This window comes from Rhinichthys klamathensis, unplaced genomic scaffold (genome assembly GCF_029890125.1).
Source record: "Rhinichthys klamathensis goyatoka isolate OS25496 unplaced genomic scaffold, OSU_Roscu_1.1 h1tg000289l_1, whole genome shotgun sequence".
In the NCBI taxonomy this organism is placed as follows: domain Eukaryota; kingdom Metazoa; phylum Chordata; class Actinopteri; order Cypriniformes; family Leuciscidae; genus Rhinichthys; species Rhinichthys klamathensis.
In genome coordinates this window covers 1,195,373-1,201,621 of record NW_026606808.1, presented here as the reverse complement: position 1 = coordinate 1,201,621, position 6,249 = coordinate 1,195,373, and the positions used below count along the sequence as shown (strand labels likewise).

General features: G+C 45.1%; 1 pseudogene; it reads left to right on the top strand.

The window, feature by feature from the left end:
- The first annotated feature begins 1,253 nt into the window (after nt 1-1,253).
- LOC130103477 (uncharacterized protein K02A2.6-like) lies at nt 1,254-3,684 on the top strand (annotated as a pseudogene).
- The last annotated feature ends 2,565 nt before the right edge of the window (nt 3,685-6,249 follow it).

The following is a 6,249-nucleotide window of genomic DNA, read 5'->3' as shown; positions in this document are numbered from 1 at the left end:
AATAGGGACGTTCACAAACTGGCCCCGACAAATGTCCTCAGAACGTCCGTCAGCGAACGTTACAAAGCGGACCAAATGCGAACGTCATCGGAATGTCCGTCAGCAAAGTTACAAATGGGACCAAGTGCGGACGCCCTCCGAACGTCCGATCGGGAACGTTACAAAGCGGACCTAATGCGGACCTAAGGGGACGTTTGAAAAGTCCGGGGGACGTCCCTTGTTTGCTGGGCCTCTACTGTGTCTTATGCAAACATTGTCGCTGCCTTAAAACGTCATTACAGCCCAGCGCCATCAGAGATTGTTCAACATTTTCATTTTCACAATTGTAAGCAGAAATCTAATCAAAGTATTTCAAACTACATTGCTGAGCTTCGACGTTTGTCTGTGCACTGTGCTTTCGGGGATCAGTTAGAAGCAATGCTGCGTGATAGAATCATGTGCGGGGTTATGGATGAAGCGCTACAGCGACGCCTGCTGGCTGAACCTACGCTAACATTTAAAGAGGCACTAGCTGCTGAAACAGCATTGTTAAATGCTCGCCTGCTTCGTCAGCATCAAAACGAATCACGGCTGGAGGACGATGTTCATTATGCAGCCCATGCGCAGGCATCAGTTCATAAGACAGCAGCTTCAAATGAAAATCCTAAATGTGACAAGCCATGCTTCAGATGTGGTGGTCAGCACACCCCACAAGCCTGTAGGTTTTCCACTGCTGTATGCCATACTGTAAAAAAAGAGGACACATTGCTCATGTGTGTTTAACAAAGACTGAACATGGTCCTGACAAGGATGCAGCCAGCACCACAGCAGAACGGTACACAAAAATTATAACTCACAAAGTGAAAAAATGATTATTCCATTTACAGCACCACTAATAAATCAGAAAGAGGGGGGCAGAGGCCATATCTGGCCACTGTTATACTAAACAAACAAGCACACACAATGGAAGTGGATTCAGGAGTGGCCTGTTCCTTGATTAGTGAGCACACCTACCACTCATTGTGGCCCTCCCAACCCCCTGAAATACATGCCAACAATGGAATACTTAAGCAGTGGTCACAGGCAACCTTGGAAGTGAAAGGAAAAATATTTGTGGAAGTGACATACAAAGGATCACGAAACACAATGCCTTTGTTCGTCATCCAGGTCCAGGGAACTAGTCTGTTGGGACGGGACTGGTTTGATGCCCTGGGAATATCAGTGGAAGGGGTACACAGGGTACAGCTGCAGTCCATGGAGAAAATACTGGCTGAATGCTCAGAGGTTTTTCAGGACATTGGGGTTTGCCCCAATGTCCTGTGAATACAGCTGTGAATACAGCTGTTAAGCCAGATGTGTACCCTATACCCACAGTATCTGAACTGTTCTCAAAAGTAGCTGGAGGAGTAGTTTTCACTAAACTTGACCTGAAACAGGCTTATCAGCAACTTCCAGTGGATGATGACGCAGCCGACTTACTGACTATTAATACTCATCGTGGGCTTTTCCGGGCTCGACGGTTGCAATTTGGGGTGTCAACGGCTGTTTCAATATTTCAAAGATTTATGGACACTTTGCTCGCAGGAATTCCATGAGTCCAACCATACCTGGATGACATACTGATTTCGGGCAAAACCATGGAAGAACACAACGCACGGCTACGGGCCGTACTAAAGTGCTTCGCTGAAGCTGGGCTGCGACTAAAAAAAGAAAAAAAGAATTTTTGCTGCTAATCAAGTCGAGTTTTTGGGGTTTAGAGTGGATAAAGATGGCATCAAACCAACCCGTGAAACAGTGGATGCTATCCAAAAAGCTCCGCCTCCACAGAACAAAACAGAACTTCAGGCGTTCCTGGGGCTGCTTAACTTTTACAGCTGCTTTATTCCCAATAAGGCCACCGTCCTGGAACCCCTGCATCGCCTTCTAGACCAATCTGCTACTTGGCAGTGGGTTGCGAAACACAAGATGGCATATGCTCAGGCGAAAGAGTTGCTGAAAAACGGATAAAGTGCTGGTGCACTATGATGAAAAGAAACCCCTGGCAGTGGTTTGCAACGCCTCACCCTATGGGCTTGGGGCTTTATTGTCCCACATGGAATGTGATGGCCCATTTGCTTTGCTTCCAGAACAATGTCCACCACGGAGCAGAATTATGCCCAAATTGATAAGGAAGCATTGGCGGTTGTTTTTGCAGTCAGAAAGTTTCACCAGTATCTCACAGGCCGCCATTTCGTGATTTTTACAGATCACAAACCCCTGCTGGGACTCCTGCACCATTCCAACCCAATGTCTACCATCCTTTCGCCACGGATGCTATGTTGGAGTTTGATCATTGGAGCTTACGACTATGAGCTATGCTACAGACCGGGCAAACAAATGGGCAATGCTGACACCCTGAGTCCCTTACCCTTGCCGGCATCTGATGCTGTTACACCACCACCATTGGAAGTGTTGCTACTTGAAATGGTGCCAGATGCACCTATGCATGCTGAGCGAATCGCTAACCTTACACGCAAAGACGCTGTCATAGCACGAGTAATGCGCTGGGTGCTGCATGGGTGGCCGGCTGACGTAATGGATAGCCGGTTCAAACCATTCCTTTCACGCCGCCATGAACTCTCTGCGCACAAGAACTGTTTGCTATGGGGAAGCCGTGTGGTTGTTCCTTGCTTGGCAAGGAGAGAAGTACTGGCTATGTTGCATGATGCGCACCCGGGTATGGTACACATGAAGGGACTCGCAAGGAGTTATGTGTGGTGGCCGGGCATGGACCGAGACATTGAGGAGACTGTCAAGGCATGTGAAACCTGTCAGATGTCACGTCATGCACCACCTAAAGCGAAAGTGCACCCTTGGGAGTGGACGACAAAAAGATGGTCCCGGCTGCATATTGACTTTGTAGGCCCTTTTCAGGGCAAAGTATTTCTCATAGTGGTTGATGCACATAGCAAGTGGCTGGAGGTGTCTCTGATGAGTTCCATGTCATCATCAGCCCTCATCAACACACTGAGACTACTAACGTCATAGTCTCAGACAATGGTGCTTCGTTCACTTCTGCGGAATTCCAAGAGTTTGCAGAGCGAAACGGCATTCGACATGTCACTACAGCACCATATCACCCAAGCTCAAATGCAGACAACCAAGGAGGCCCTGTCTCACATCACCAAGGGCGAGTGGCAGACCAGGCTCGCCCGTTTCTTGTTGTCACAGCACGTCACACCCAATTCATCTACTGGAAAAAGTCCTGCTGAGTTGCTCATGAATCGGCGACTCACCACGGCCCTGGATCGTCTGCACCCTGACCATAATGGTGATATGCTTCGCAGACAGGAGCTTAATGCTGAAAAATGCCCTGGCACAGTCAGAGAGTTTAGACCTAAGGACTTGGTGTACATGAGAAGCTACACCAGAGATTCTAAGTGGATGCCTGGAATCATTGTAGATGTCACAGGTCCCCTGTCATACAAGGTCAGAGCTAGTGATGGGCAAATGCACAGGCGACATGTTGACCAGCTGCTGGACAGGACGGTACCCTTGTCCGGCCAATCAAGGCCTGAGCCAGGTGGCTACACTGTCCATTCGCCTGAGTCCCCAGGGGCTGAGATGCTTGAGTTACAGCCGCCTGCATTAGATGTGGAAAACCCTGATGTTGACCTTACTGGAGCTGGAGCTGGAGCTGAGGGCATGTCCAGACTGATCTCATGAAATGGCGTATGTATGACACGCCAATTCGTATTTCCATTTTTGGCGTGCTATCAACACGCATAATCGCTTTTCAGCGTGTTTATCAACGCCTTTGACTTAACGTTATATTACTGTATTATGTACATATAAATATATGACCTACCCCAACCCCGTCCCTAAACCTACCCGTCACTGGGGTTAATACCATTTATGAGTCTTCTCCTACCATCCTAGGAAAAGAAATATCGCTCCACAGATGTAGATATAGATTTTGCTTCGTTTCGCTCGGACATTTAACGGCGTGTACATACACGCAGAATCACTCGGACATTTAATGGCGTAGACATACACGCAAAAGATTTCGGCGTGGACATACACGCGGATAGCTCAAAATGCGTATAGATAACACGCCACTTGACTTGAAAGTGGCGTGTATGTTTACGCAAAGTCATGATGTCATGTTGGGGCATGTCTGAGTCCCCTCATTCTCGGAGGTAACCTGTAAGTGTAATGTACCGTAAAACTTCAAATAATAGCCCGGGCTTTTATTTTCCCAAATCGTCGAACTGCACCGGCTTGTATTTGAGACAGGCGTCTATATGAGACAGGCCTTTATAATTTAGTGTTGAGAGTTCATTGAGTGTAGGCGTAGAGTCTCTCATCTCTAAAAATCTCCAAATGCTCCACGTAAAACTGCGGTCTTCCGACCTTTTACTATCGTGTCAATTGATTTTGATTAATATGCGCGAGGGAGAGCAGGACAGCGTCGTGTTGTTTGCAGACGTGAGAGTGCGCGCGCGCGGCCGGCTCTGCTCGTAACGCGCGCCCTGTCAAGCGCAGCCAGCAGTCATTCACTCACCAATCAAAAAAGGCTTTGGCGGGACAAAAATTTGCTTTGGCAGCCGCCAAAAAGCGGACGATCTGACGGGTTTTGGAAGATTAAATACAACCCGAAACTAAAAAACAGACCCGGCCTCTATTTGAGACCGGCTTTTATTTACCCAAACCTGCAGCCACACCAGGCGTGTAAAAGAGACAGGCGTCTATTTGGGACTCGGCTATTATTTGAAGTTTTACGGTATTGACTGCCTATTGTAAGAGTGAGGTTCCTTTAAGAGGCTAAAAGCCTGGGGAGGGCGTGGCTGTTCTGGGGTGGAGATATGTGTTTTCTTGCCAGTGTGTTTGCTGGAGTTGACCAAGCTAGATGTGGTCTATGTTATATGCTGCCTTGAGTTCAGTAAAGACTTACAAGATTACGAATGTCTCCTCTTGTTCTTCAAAGATACAACAAGTCAAATAATTGGCAGAGGTATTTGTACATTGAGGACATATTTATGAATAAAAATATTGATTTTAAATAATAAAATACATTGTACACATTGTCCCTTTAAGAACCCACGAGGGTTAAGGTAATTTAATTTTAAATTACTATTCAATAAATTCAATAAACATTTTGCACTGTTTTCTGTAGGGTGGTGACACACCACACTGAACGATAATAGCCCAAACGACCTGCAGATGGCAGCAGAGAACTTAGTACACACAGAAATGATGTCTAAAATTTGGCTTCAACTGTTATTAATGATTAAATTCACAGTTATTATCATCAATGCTGTTATAGTGAACTGTATTATGGAGTATACACAGTGTACTTTTCCTATAGAGGAAAACTTATTGTTCGAATTGTCAATAATGACCTTTGAAATGTACTTTTTTTTCTACTGTAGACTTGCTGTATGTTCTACCTCATTTAGAGATAGGCTACATTAGATTCAGAACCAAAATCATTCCCAAATAGTTAATCTAATTAAAACAAAACAAAAATGATTATATTTTAAAATAATTTTTGTATCAAACATACACAGTCCGAAAAAAACATAAAATAACTAAATGGATGATTGAATAAATTGAGTAAATTAGCAAATAAGTTATTATTAATCAGTAAATCAGCAATATATAAATGAAAATCAGATTTTATTTGCAGATTGGCATATTGACAGCTTGTCTGATCTTCTGACAATGTTGTAGAATCATAAGTTGTACAAAAAGTGTATCATGAAGCTTAAATCTTCCTCGGAAAATAACAACTTCGCCTACCAGAGAAGAGCATTAGGTAATATAATCACATCATGTGACACCAGGTTAAACTTAAAGGTGCTCTAAGCGATGTCACGCGTTTTTTAGGCCAAAACATTTTTTGTCACATACAGCAAACATCTCCTCACTATCCGCTGGCTGCCTGTCCCCTGAACACACTGTAAAGAAACGCGATCTCTGTAGACAGCCCATGCTTCACAAACAGCAACAAAAGCAAACTGCGGCGACCGGCTCCCCAAAACATAACAAACTGTTCCAGCCAATGACTGACAAGAAGGGTTTGGGGGGTTAGTGTGCGGATGAGGAGGAGGGAGGGTCTAGCTAGCCTCCGTTTTGTTTGACAATAGTTCGAACATCAACAAGAAGTGACGTCACCCAGGATCGCTTAGAGAACCTTTAAGCTGGACCTATTCGTCATGTTCAAGAGAATAAGGAAGCAACGGTTTCTGATGAAATAATCAGAACAAATGATCCATAAAATATACGGTT